Raw genomic sequence first — 12473 nt, 5'->3', positions numbered from 1 at the left:
CAATTGAGAGAATGCCTCTGTAAGATCAGGCTGTACACAAGCCTGTAGGACATTTTCTTAATTAGTAGTTGATGTGGGTGGGCCCAGCCCATTGTGAGTGGTGCCACTCCTGGGCTGGTGGTCCTGGGTTCAATAAGAAAACAGGCTGAGCAAGTCATGAGGAGCAAGTTAGTAAGCAGCACTCTTCCAAAGCTGTTGCATCAGCTCCTGCCTCCAGGATCCTTCCCTGTTTGAGTTTCTGCCCTGACTTCCTTCATTGATGGACTATGATAAGAAAATATAATTCATAAACCCCTTTCTCCCCAATTTGCTTTAGTCATGCTATTTCATCACAGCAATAGTAACCCTAACTAAGACACTAGCCCTTGTCTTCTCTGCTGCTCATTGCACAGATGGGAAAGGTACTAAATGATAAGAGTCTAACTGAAATAAATTGAAATCATACTAGAGGAGCACAATGTGACTTTTACACACTTTACGGCCTGGAGTATGCTGGTGGACTACTTGCCTATTATGTAAAAGACCATGGTTTCTATCCCCAGTGCTACAATAATTATTCTACACACCTTGACCAATGTCAGATTGTGGTTGTGTCAAGTTACTTTATAATTGCCATCAAATTGCACACAAGAAGATAAATAACATCCACTCCATGCCAAGCACAGTTCTAGGCATTAGCACAGATTAGCTGACTTAGAAATTACACCAGATCACAAAGTATGTATGAACACTAGCTTATCTCCTAGGTGAGGCAACTGAGACATGAAGAACTTAAATCATTTGTCCATGATCACATGCATCACAAAAGGCAGAACCAGGTTATATCTAACAGATTGAACAGGGCCTGTGTTCTTAGGATTTTGTCATATATACCTCTAGGTGCCAGAACTGCAGTGAGGATTCCTGCCAGCAGCTGATTTCTGAATTTGTGCTTTTTTTTTAACCCTGCTTCAAAAACCACATGTAAGTGTTTATAGAATCTAATATCTGAAGAAAGAAAACTGGTAGTATGTTTGTGAAGGGATTATGGGATTTAAATGAACTACTACCATGTGACATAATATCACACTTTATCTCCTCTCAGCAATCCAGTTAATAATTAGAATACAAAGGCTCATGGAAGCCTTGCAGATAGGGTTAATTGGCATCTTAAAATTGCATCATCTTCTGTTTCAACTGTAGATACATAGGCCCCCAATTTAACTGTTTCAACTCCTCAGCCAGTTATTGTCATGATGGTTTGTCTTATCTGTGTAAATGTAGCTGGTCTGCAAAAATGAGGCCAGTGAGAGACATGTGTTAGGGTGTTAAATAAACAAGTGTATCTATGGCTGTGCCTAACACAGAGTGGACTCTCCCACGAATGTCCGCATGACCCTGCTACATCTTCTCTCAATCTGTTCTAAATGGATTATTGGTGAAGATGTTTTGCCATGCATATGAGTGGGATAGTATGCTTTTTTGAAAAGGTCTGAGAAGCACCAGCTGTTAAAGAACTTTACTTAGCCCAGTGATAGAGCTGTTCATCCTAACTCCCAGTGTCCCCTACCTCCACATCTCTTCATGAACACCAACCCTTAGGCTCAGAAAATACTTTGTTGTATTATCTTTGGCTAAAATATTTTCATTTACTTCACATACACATATAGTCATCAAGATATACCTAGGAGGCTATTTTTATAGTTCGAACCATATGGTAAATTTTTGTGTTGGTGTTTTGGGAATAATGGCCAGAAAAAATATCTTTCAACTGTTTTAAGCTCTGAAAGTATCTTTCTATCCACTCTTGCCTAAGCACAGGCTGGGAAGTCTTGGTTAGGATTATTCCTAATCACCAAAATTTTCCAAATGTAAAAAGTTATTTTAGAAGAGAAAAAAATAAAGAATGTAAAGATGAGAGAATTTTGATAAGAATAGAAGACTGTGAGGAAAGAGTCAGAATAGACTAGAGAAGTGATATTGAAAAGCATGTATATGTGTAATATTTAGTGCATTGTTTGTTCTCATAAGCAGTGTAATAAATCTCCCTTAGAGTGATTACCAAATACATCAAGAGGAAAAGATTGCCAAATAAGATGGTGTTAAGCCACAGGGCTGAACCCAATTATAGCCGGGGATATTTTTTTCCATCCATTCCCTGCAATGATTATGCCCTGCTGGTTGGGGAGGTATAAACTATTTAGTGATCTGCCAACTTTGCAGATCTCCTGCTATGACCTCTGGGATTACACATAGAAGGAAGGAGACACCATATTAACCTTTGTATTAGCAGACAATTGCTGAGAGTCTTGGAAAATGGGAAGGAACCTTACTGGCTTGAGACCAGAAAATTTCTTAACTCAGCAGTAGAGATGCTGTGAGATGCAGTTGCCTTGAATTTCTGGTGGAGTGGTGGGTAGCACATGTGTCACTCTTGTTTCTGAGTGGTAGGGTGACATAGAATGAATGACAAAGCAGCTAGGTGGTGCCTAAGGCCACCCCCTCCCCCGGCCGGGAGAGTCTGTGGGATTGTGCTATGGAAGAAGAGGTGAGAAGATAGAATAGAAACCAAAAGTTGAGACTCCTTTTTATGAGTTTTGAAATCACTCAATCAGCTCTCTCATCATTGACTCTAATGACCACATGTCAAGGATGAACACATTTCACTCTTGTCATGGTCAGACATCTTGCACAAATTTACATGTCTATAAGCATGCATGGTTTTAGAATGCTCTGATTTACTTTCCTGAGGGAGCCCCAAAAAGAGAAGTAGAACCCTGACATTCTAAATCATGGTACAATGTATATTTGCAAGATTTTTTTAAAAAGGAAAAGGAAAAGGAAAAGCCAGAGAGATGGAAACTATGCTTCAGCTAATCTACAATATAAACAGCAGCAACCCACGTGAGTGTAGCAATAAATTAGTTAAGAGGCTTTAAGAAAAGAAAAGGAAGCGAAAATAAGACAAATTTGTAGCCCTGACACTTACCATAGTCTGAGTCCATTACATGGGTCAATGGAAAATCTGTGTTTGTATGGTTATATATAGATGCCATTAAGCAAAGACACACTCAATAAGTACTCATCTAATCTACTGTGTTGTCAGTAATATGATAATTTTCCTAAATTTAGTGTGCTTGCATTCATGCATGCAAAATTACATGAAACACAGTATATAAAATGAGAAGTGTCTAACAGTAACACCAAGTACTTTGTATTAGTAAAGCCTGAGCCTATATAAATCTTGATCATGATATTTTGATTATTATATGTTTGCTTCTAAAGACATCAGGATTGAATGTTAAATTGAAATTCATTCCAAGTCTCTTAACATATCATTTAACCTGTCAGCCTCTTTGCTCTTTTCACTCTTCATGTTAAGAATGATAATAGTACTAGTGACTAGTCTGCTAAACATTTTCAACACATTTTAAAACCTTATCAAGATTAAAACTGTAGATATGCTTAAATTATTATCCCCATTTTGCAGTTGGAGCAACTGAGGCTTAATGAGCTTCAATATATCCTTGCAAAGTAAAAAGTGGATGCAGGCCTAATTTCATAGCAGAACACAGCCTGAGACCAACACAAGTTTGGCAGAAAGAAAGGAGAAGAATCAGACAAAGATGGAGAATTGTCAGGCCACCTGGTTCAGATAGCTTCCGGTGAAATGACTGAGCTGTGGAACAGCCACACTTGGAGGTCCAATTAGAGAGATCAGAGATGATGCAGACAGCTAACTCTCATCTTTAGACATCACCATCACATGACAATATGAACAAATAATGAAAGAGGTGGGTTTTGACCTCATAGTTTTCTATTCTTCCTACAGTGCCTAGAATTGCCAGATGAAGCTTTTTGGAGAAGACCTTACTAAAACTTCCTCCTTTCAGCCAAGAGGCAAAAGAGAATCTGGTAATAAGATGTGTGGACTTTCAACATGCCTTCTCTTCTTACCTTTGATATGCTGGAGATCTTAAGGATATCACTCTACTGCTTTAGGTCTGAGACTTCAGATCTCACATTTTCAGTAGTAAGAAGAGTGTTGGCCTAGCTGATTCTTTTTTCTTATTATTGTTGAATGTAGACTCTTCTATCATACAATACATCCTATTCACGGTTTCCCCTCCCTTCACTTCTGCTGGCTACCTCCACCTCCTCTTTACCCCAAGATCCACTCCCCTCCTTTTCCCTCCAGAAAAGAGCAGACCTCCAAGAGACGACAGCCAAATAGGACAAAAGATGACACAGTAAGACAAGGCCAAATCCCTCATATCTAGGCTGGACACTGTAACCCAATAGGAGGGAAAGAGTCCCAAGAGCAAGAAAAAGAGTCAGAGACACACCTACTCCCACTATTAGGAGTCTCACAAGAACACCAAACTAACAGCCATAACATATATGTACAAGACCTGATGCAGATTGTCTCAAGAACCCACCATTGTATTTGTAATGTCACATTATTCTAAGATAAATGACATCTGTAAACTATACAATCAGATACTAGGTGAAAGAAAGTTAACATCATAAATAACAATTGAGATTTATTAGAACTACTTGAGGCACACTTTCCAACACACTGAAGCTCCTTTTAAGGTAATGACAGATCTGAAACGAGATGAAACACAGAAAGAAAACAGGACAAAAAAAATGGATATACTTAAGATTCTCTTCTCTGAGTGATTTCTCATTCTGGGGAAGAACTGGCCTTTCTAATTCCCTTCTGCCAGAGTCTGGGACAAAGCCAGGATGGGCTGCCGGTCACCACAGGCCAGAGTCTAATTTCCTTTCTGCCTTTCCTTGGCACACTTGCACCTTCCTCAGAAGACAGCAGGGACACCTTGTAGAGGAGGGTACAGAAGGGACGTGGAAGATAGGAAGTATCTGCTTCTGATTGCTGATTAGCACAGGAAAAATACCTGTGGGATATGAGATCTGATGCAATTTTGCTATAAAGAGGGGAGGAAAGGCAGGATGTTGACTCTGACCATGTAGGGCCCTTAACATGCTTTGAGAGTACCTTCAAGCAGTCACCCAGCAATCCCAACTGTGAGGAAACACTTGGAGGAGATGGGTATTCCTTGGTCTCTGGCAGGATACAGTTCAAGTCACTCCAGTGGGACTTGGCACAGCATCCCATTTTTCTGCTGCCTTCTCTTCCTTGTTTCATGTCCCCACCCCATTTTCTGCTGCTACTGCAGAATAAGCTATACACATTTAAAAAAAAAAGACAAGAGATATCATTGATTTTTTCCCTAACTTATATAACTTGCAATCAGATACTACCATCCAAATGACACTAAATCAAATTTGCTTAGAAATACACTCAAGGAATAGGTTGATTTTTCCGCCTAAATCAAATGGCTTCTGTACTGAATCCCTCCAAATTCTAGGTCTTCTTTAGGTTCTATATTCTGCCACTATAGGTGGCCAGGTAGGATCTGGCAAGATATCCTCACCTAGTTCACATGGAAACACCTTGAAGTAGATGTATCTGGTCTCTGTAGTTCATAAATTACACTAGCTCACTGTGTGTTACGTTCTGTCTTTGCATGAGCTCACTCTCACCCACTCTCTTTCCTCTTCTTTTAATAGCCATGCATTACATCAGAACACCAGAAGTCCAAAGTTGGGGACTGTTACTGTGATTCATTTGTAGAGCAGCCAAAAGCAAGTTAGTCATCCCTTAATAAGTGAACAGAAATAATCATTCTGCCTTTGAAACGTTACATTTTTCAGAGGACACCAAATTTAAGCTGTGGATGAAGCCAAACAAGTGACTATCTAGTCACACATTTCCCTTTGCACATGCATGCCTAGAATCATGTATATCAAACTGTTTGTTGCCTCTCTCAATATTGCAATGGCAGTACAGGTCTGGGAGAGCCCATTGTGCCTGTTTTGATCTTTAATTCACAGGGGTAAATTCTCAGACTGTGGGTGTTGATACTGAACATCAGCATTAAACAACTCCATTCCATTAATTTCCCTAAGTTTGTATTTCAAGGCTTAGCTAGGAAAACAGATATGCTTTCAATTCGAAGGTACTGAACCCGAGGTTTGAGAAACAAAACAAACAAACAAAAATAGTCTTAGTGAAGGTAAAAAGCAGATGTGGTAGGTATACCACAGCAGCTTTTGCCTGATTTCATGTTGATCTGGATGAGGAGATAATGTAATGTAATTATTTCCATAATGTTGGAGAAATTTTCACTTAATTAAAAAAAAAAGGAATCCCAATACTTGAAGATTCCTAGAAATCTGTGAAGTTAAACCTTCTAATCAGAGCTACTATTTTTCATTCCCTTATGTCCTGACTTTGCTTTCATGGCCAAGCTTAAATGCTTGCTGAGCAAGTTCATGGGTAATGAATCTTGTTTAATAGCTGTAGCAGGAGCAATGCTCATAGAAATAGGAGACTGTTAAAGCTGGTTGGCCAAATGGCAAAGGAGTCAAATGCACAGAACAGGCAACAATTGTTTTAAGATTTAGGAAGGAGACCACAGCCAATAATGCAAAGGAAAGTAAAATCAAGAAGCCAAGGACATTTAGTCTATCGAATGTGGACCCAAGTAGGAAGAGCACTGCATTAGGAGTCGGGATGTCCTCCCTTCTTGATTTTGCTGGCCATTTAAGATGGAGAAAAATGAACCTATGAAAAATGCCACATTCCTTGTTCTAAATCCCCCAAGGGTTTCCCATCATGTTTAGAGTAAACCCCAAGTTCTGATTGTGAGCAACTACATGGGGCTTTGTCCATGCTGACTCCTCTAGACTCATATTTTGCTGTGCTCCTACTTCACTGCTCTTCTGACTCTTGAGGCTCACTGGAATGTACCTCTGGGACCTACTAAATCTGTGTGCTAACTTCCTTCACTTCCCTTTAATCCTATGTCCTGATAACACCTTCAACTGAAAAACAATCACTGACATAAACAACTTATTTTAACTTTGTCACAGCAATGATATACCATTGTCTCTTTGTTTCCATATTCTGCTGTCCCCATGGGAATACAAATTCTGCCATGCTAGAGTGCATGTATGGTGCGTTTGTGTGTTTGTGTGTGTGTGTGTGTGTGTGTGTGTGTGTGTGTGTGTGTGTGTGCATATGCACACATTTTTGTGGAAGCCTGAGGTTAAGCTCTGGTGTCATTCCTCAGCAGTCATCTACCTATTTTTTGGGACAGGGTCTCAATGCATACCTCTAGCTGTCCTGGAATTCACAGAAATCCACCTGCCTCTGACTCCTGAGTACAGAGATTAAAGGTCATCTTGTCCTTTGAAACAAAGTCTATTGCTGGGTGTCCTGGAGCACACCCAACACTCACTCAGGAGGCAGAGGCAGGTGGATCTCTGTGAGTTTCAGGACAGCTAGAGTTATGTAGAAAGATCATCTCTCAAACAAACAAACAAAAACAAAAATGCAAAAACAAAACAAAACAAAAAGCTATCATTGGCTTTCAGCACACTGAGTAAGCTAGATTGGCTCAAAAACTGAACCTGAATCCTCTGGAAGAACAGCCTATGCTCTCAACTCCTGAGACATCTCTCCAGCCTAGGAGGTACAATTTCTAATAAGAATGTGAATACTGAATTCCCGGCCAAGCACCTTTTACATGTTATCACAATGACCCTTTGAGGGAAGGATTATCTTTCTTTCAGATAATGAATCTGAATTAAATTAGATGCTTAAAGTCATTGTCTTTGTTTGGGTTCCCAGAGAAGCTTGTTTGGAGGTCAGGGCACAATGCATTAGGAATAATATCACACATTCATTCATACAATTGTTCCTCCCCCGCCCCCAGCCACAAACAAAAGCAAAGATGCACACATTCTGAGCATAAGCCTCAGAATTCATACTTTTAGTAGTTTTAGCCCATAGAAAAAGATCAAAATACTATATAACTCACATCCATAAAATATTTGAAATTGCAAATAATAAACCTAAATTTATACTTCATGAAAAAAATATCCCCATCAGATTAGTTCTTTGTCATTTTTTCCTCAAATGGGCATTAAGGATGAGAACAACAAAAATTAAGACTGATGATTGAAGAAACAATGATAACAGAATGTTCTACCTGATGGCATGCTAACACCTCTCCTGGATGATGGACCATGAGCCTTAGAATGAATGCCTGATGCAAAATATAAAGGAATCTTACCAGATAATACATTTTCCACTGGAAATAATTTTTCTCTCAGGGTGCTCACACAAAGCTAATATTCTTAAAACTGGAAAGAGTGCCTCAGCTGTTGCTCTTGTTTTCCTGATCTGGCAGCAAATGGTCAAAGCTATGATTATTTCTATGATTGGGCTTGCTAAGGCCTTGATTCTTCTGAGAGGTGTTGATATTGGTGGTAGAGTGTGTCTTGGTGGAGACATGCTGCCTGGCCTCATTTCTCATTGTCAGCCTTGGTACATGTATGCCTCAGTTCCTCCTTTTAAAAATGGGGATGATGATGATGATAATGATGATGATACCTTATCTCATTTGGACTGTTAGAAAATAAATTAAAAGTCAAATATCAGCTTATCAACAGTTTCTGACACACTAGTACAATCCAGAAAATGACTGAGAACAAAAACAAAATGAACAAGCAGAGTACTCCATCTGTATCTTCTGTTCTGCCTTGCTGCTCTGTTTTCTTTTAAATTAGGATCTTCCTCAGTTGTTTTTGAAAAGTATATTTGATGAAGTGAAAAGGTTACAAATTTCTGTCAGTAGAGTATGAGGCAAGTGGAATTTTTAGTATGTATCAGTATAAATATTTTAAGAGAATAGCTGGATAGCCTGTGTTTGAAAGTAGGCACCTGGGACTGTAGAGATGTCTGAACAGTTAAAAGCACTGGCTGCTCTTCTAGAGGACCCAGGTTCTAGTCCTAGCACCCACATAGCAACTCATAACTATCTGTGACACCAGTCTCAGGGAATCGAATCCAATGCTCTTTTCTGGCCTCTGTGGGCACTAGGCATGTGCACAGATGTGTGTGCAGGCAAAACACCCATATGCGTAAAACATTAAAGAAAAAAGAAAGTTGGCACTTGTTAATTGCAGCACAGGCTCCCAGCCTAAAACTGATCCCAGGTACTTTACATTAGTTCTCTAGTGAAATGATTGTGTACATCAACTAAAGAAATATAGACCAGTCAGAGAAAGGTAGTTGATGTAAAGGAAGTAATGTAAAGGACACCAAGTTCCTATTGTCATAGTGTGAAGAATGCTACATGTATTAACTCATTCAATACTCACACTGGTGGAGGTAGAGACTATAATTTCCATTTACAGGTGAGGAAACTGTCTCAAGGAATTTAAACAGCTTGCTTCAGATTAAAAATTTAACATGTAGATCAGCCCAGATTTAAATATTGGGCTCAGAAGATTGCCTCCTAATTGAAGTTTCTTTAGCAAAGTAAAGACTTTATCTCTTGCTATCTCTGCTTTGGAATTTGGGTATTGATTAATTTATTTTCTGCATGAGACTTAAATCATAGTTGAACACAGCATTGAGGACACTGGCATAGCAAAGTCAAAGGGTCAAACATGACAAAATTGCCCAAGAGAAGCAACCACATTCTGTCCTACATTGAATCCTGATGCCCTGTAAATGCTAGATACTCCAAGAGAAACTTCAAAGAGAATATATAACTCCATTACCAGTGACAAGTTTACCCAAGCAGAGTGAAGAAAACAAGTGGAAAGGGAGGATACTTTCCATAGTTTAAAATATATCCTTTGCTTGACTTCTTCCTTTCCAATTTGTATCCCCTTAATCTCCTTATGTTGTCTTATTGCTCTGGCTAGAACTTCAGGTACTATATTGAATAAGTATGGGGAGAGCAGACAACCTTGCCTCGTTCCTGATTTTAGTGGAATCACTTTGAGTTTCTCTCCATTTAATTTGATGTTGGCTATTGGCTTGCTGTAAATTGCCTTTATTATGTTTAGGTATGTTCCCTGTATTCCTGATTACTCCAAGACCTTTATCATGAAGGGGTGTTGGATTTTGTCAAATGCCTTTTCTGCATCTAGTGAGGTGATCATGTGGTTTTTTTCTTTGAGTTTGTTTATATGGTGTATTACGTTGATGGACTTTCATATGTTGAACCACCCTTGCATCCCTGGGATGAAGCCTACTTGATCATGGTGGATAATTGTTTTGATGTGTTCTTGGAGTCTGTTTGCCAGTATTTTATTGAGTATTTTTGCATCAATATTCATGAGGGAGATCAGTCTGTAGTTCTCTTTCTTTATTGCATCCTTGTTTGGTTTAGGAATCAGGATAATTGTAGCCTCATAGAAGGAAAAAATATGGAATGCTTCACAATTTTGTGTGTCATCCTTGTGCAGGGGCCATGCCCTCTGGAAAAGTGAGACAGTTGATTATCTTGATCTGTTTGGGAGGCATCCAGGCAGTGGGACCGGGTCCTGTACTCAGTGCATGAGTTGGCTGTTTGAAACCTGGGGCTTATACAGGGACACTTGGGTCAGCCTGGGAGGAGGGGACTGGACCTGCCTGGACTGAATCTACCAGGTTGAACTCAATCCTCAGGGGAGTCTTTGCCCTGGAGGAGATGGGAAGGGGTGTTGGGCTGGAGGGAAGGCAAGGAGGCCGGGAGGAGGGAGAACAGGGGAATTTGTGGCTGATATGTAAAATTAAATTATAAATAAATAAATAAATAAATAAATAAATAAATAAATAAATAAATGAATAAATATGTGTGTGTATATATATCCTTTGCTTCATGCTTGTTTCCTCCTGATAAACTAGCCTGCCTCCATCTTGGACTTGAAAGCCATCTTATAGTAAAGACAATCTAAGTTCAATTCTGTTCATGATTAAACCTGTTTCTAAAGGATTGGGCCATGCCCCACCTATAACCTTAACTACAGGAAACTGCAACCGTGCCTATGTTTTAAAAGATTGTTATGACAACCTCGAAAACATACCTTTTGTTTCAGAAGATTGTTATGACCAACTTGTTTTGCTTATGTTCTGCTTCCTTGACCCCTGCTTATTTGTCTACCAGATCCCCCATTTGGAACCTTGAGCCATAAAAAACCCTGTCTCCCCCATGTCCAGCATTGATCTCTTGAACCCTGCCTTATAGGAGGAGACAGAACCTTAAATACAATGCTTACATTATAAATAAAGCTTAGTTTAATTACTTTGGCCAGGATTTTGGTCTGTGGTCTTTCTCCTTGAATCTGTGGGATGAACACTATGTTACCAACATCTGGGAGGGGGGGCACAGGTAGACAAACAAAGAAGAAAACCTTTATTGGTAACAAGGGCTAGCAGCTTTAGATTTACTGCAAAACATCAGATGGAAGCCATAGGTGTTCGGGTACTTGAGTATCATCCTTTCTCAAAAGCAGTATACCACTAATGCATATGCCCTTTCTGAGGCAGGGATTTTGGTTCATTTACTCCTGTATATCCTAGGCACATAGAATAGTGCCAGGCACACAAGAGCCGAAAGATGTGTTGATTGAACCTTCAGAGTTTGTTCTTTCTTCCTGTTTTGAACTTCCTCTGGTGGCAGTGGATGATAACTCATTTGTACCCATAGGCTCTTACTGTGCTTCATGCACATCATTTACATCTTAAGTAAACAGATGACATTGAATTTGATCCTATCGCTTTCATGTTGGAGACAAGTGGTTGGTCTCATTAGATCAACAGCTAGCCTTAGACTATACCCCCCCCACACACACACCAAATTTGACATAATTGTACTATGCTTAATCTTTATATGACAGTTTAAATTTCTCATGTATAATGTATTGTTTTAGAAAAAATAAAAATACAAAAATCTGGACACTCATAGAAAACTGTGTGTCTATCATCTCATGTCTATTTTAAGATTGTGCATATACTATTAACACTTTTGATGGATACTGTGATAATGGAATTTATCATACAAACAGGAATGTTGTTTTTGTATTTTGTGCTAATTTTAATGATAAAAAGGGCACAGGAGTAAAAACCTGACAATTCACTTACATTGCACAACAAGCTGACTAAACTGGACATGGATGATAAATTTTAGAATAAACCATTTTACTTACCTTTCTGTGACTTTTTCTACAATTAGATTTATGTATTTCAAATATGTCTGAGATATAGTACACAAGTGAAACTGTTGCAAGTACAAAAATTCATCTCATAGGAAGAACAACTCTAAAGAGAGCACATCAGAGGTAACTTAGACTGCCTTTTAATGTCCCAGAGGGTACAACCACTGATGTGACTTCATCTGTTTGTTTTACCATGGACCTTCAATTGTAGTCTTCTGGTTTATAGCTCCAGTATTGTTTGGAACCTAAAATATTGCATGTGATGCTATGCTATCACAGTAAAGGCATGAAGGAATGAAATTTGAAAAAAAAAATTCTATCTCTAATGATACCCATTATTTCTCTATTGTAACTTCCTTCCAGCATAATGCTGTTATGTTCAGCAAGTTGGTTTTTCTTGCTACTTCAGA

The 12473-nt window shown here is 39.0% G+C and overlaps 1 protein-coding gene and 1 pseudogene across 1 annotated transcript in view; both read right to left on the bottom strand.

Moving 5' to 3' along the window:
* Nucleotides 1-12473, bottom strand: part of Ptchd1 (patched domain containing 1) — a 55189-nt gene that overhangs the window by 17387 nt on the left and 25329 nt on the right. The window lies entirely within an intron of this gene.
* On the bottom strand, nt 10288-10342 carry LOC114695822 (annotated as a pseudogene).

Source organism: Peromyscus leucopus, chromosome X (genome assembly GCF_004664715.2).
Source record: "Peromyscus leucopus breed LL Stock chromosome X, UCI_PerLeu_2.1, whole genome shotgun sequence".
Classification (NCBI taxonomy): domain Eukaryota; kingdom Metazoa; phylum Chordata; class Mammalia; order Rodentia; family Cricetidae; genus Peromyscus; species Peromyscus leucopus.
The sequence above is the reverse complement of the archived record's forward strand: the minus strand, read 5'-3'. Positions and strand labels throughout refer to the sequence as shown.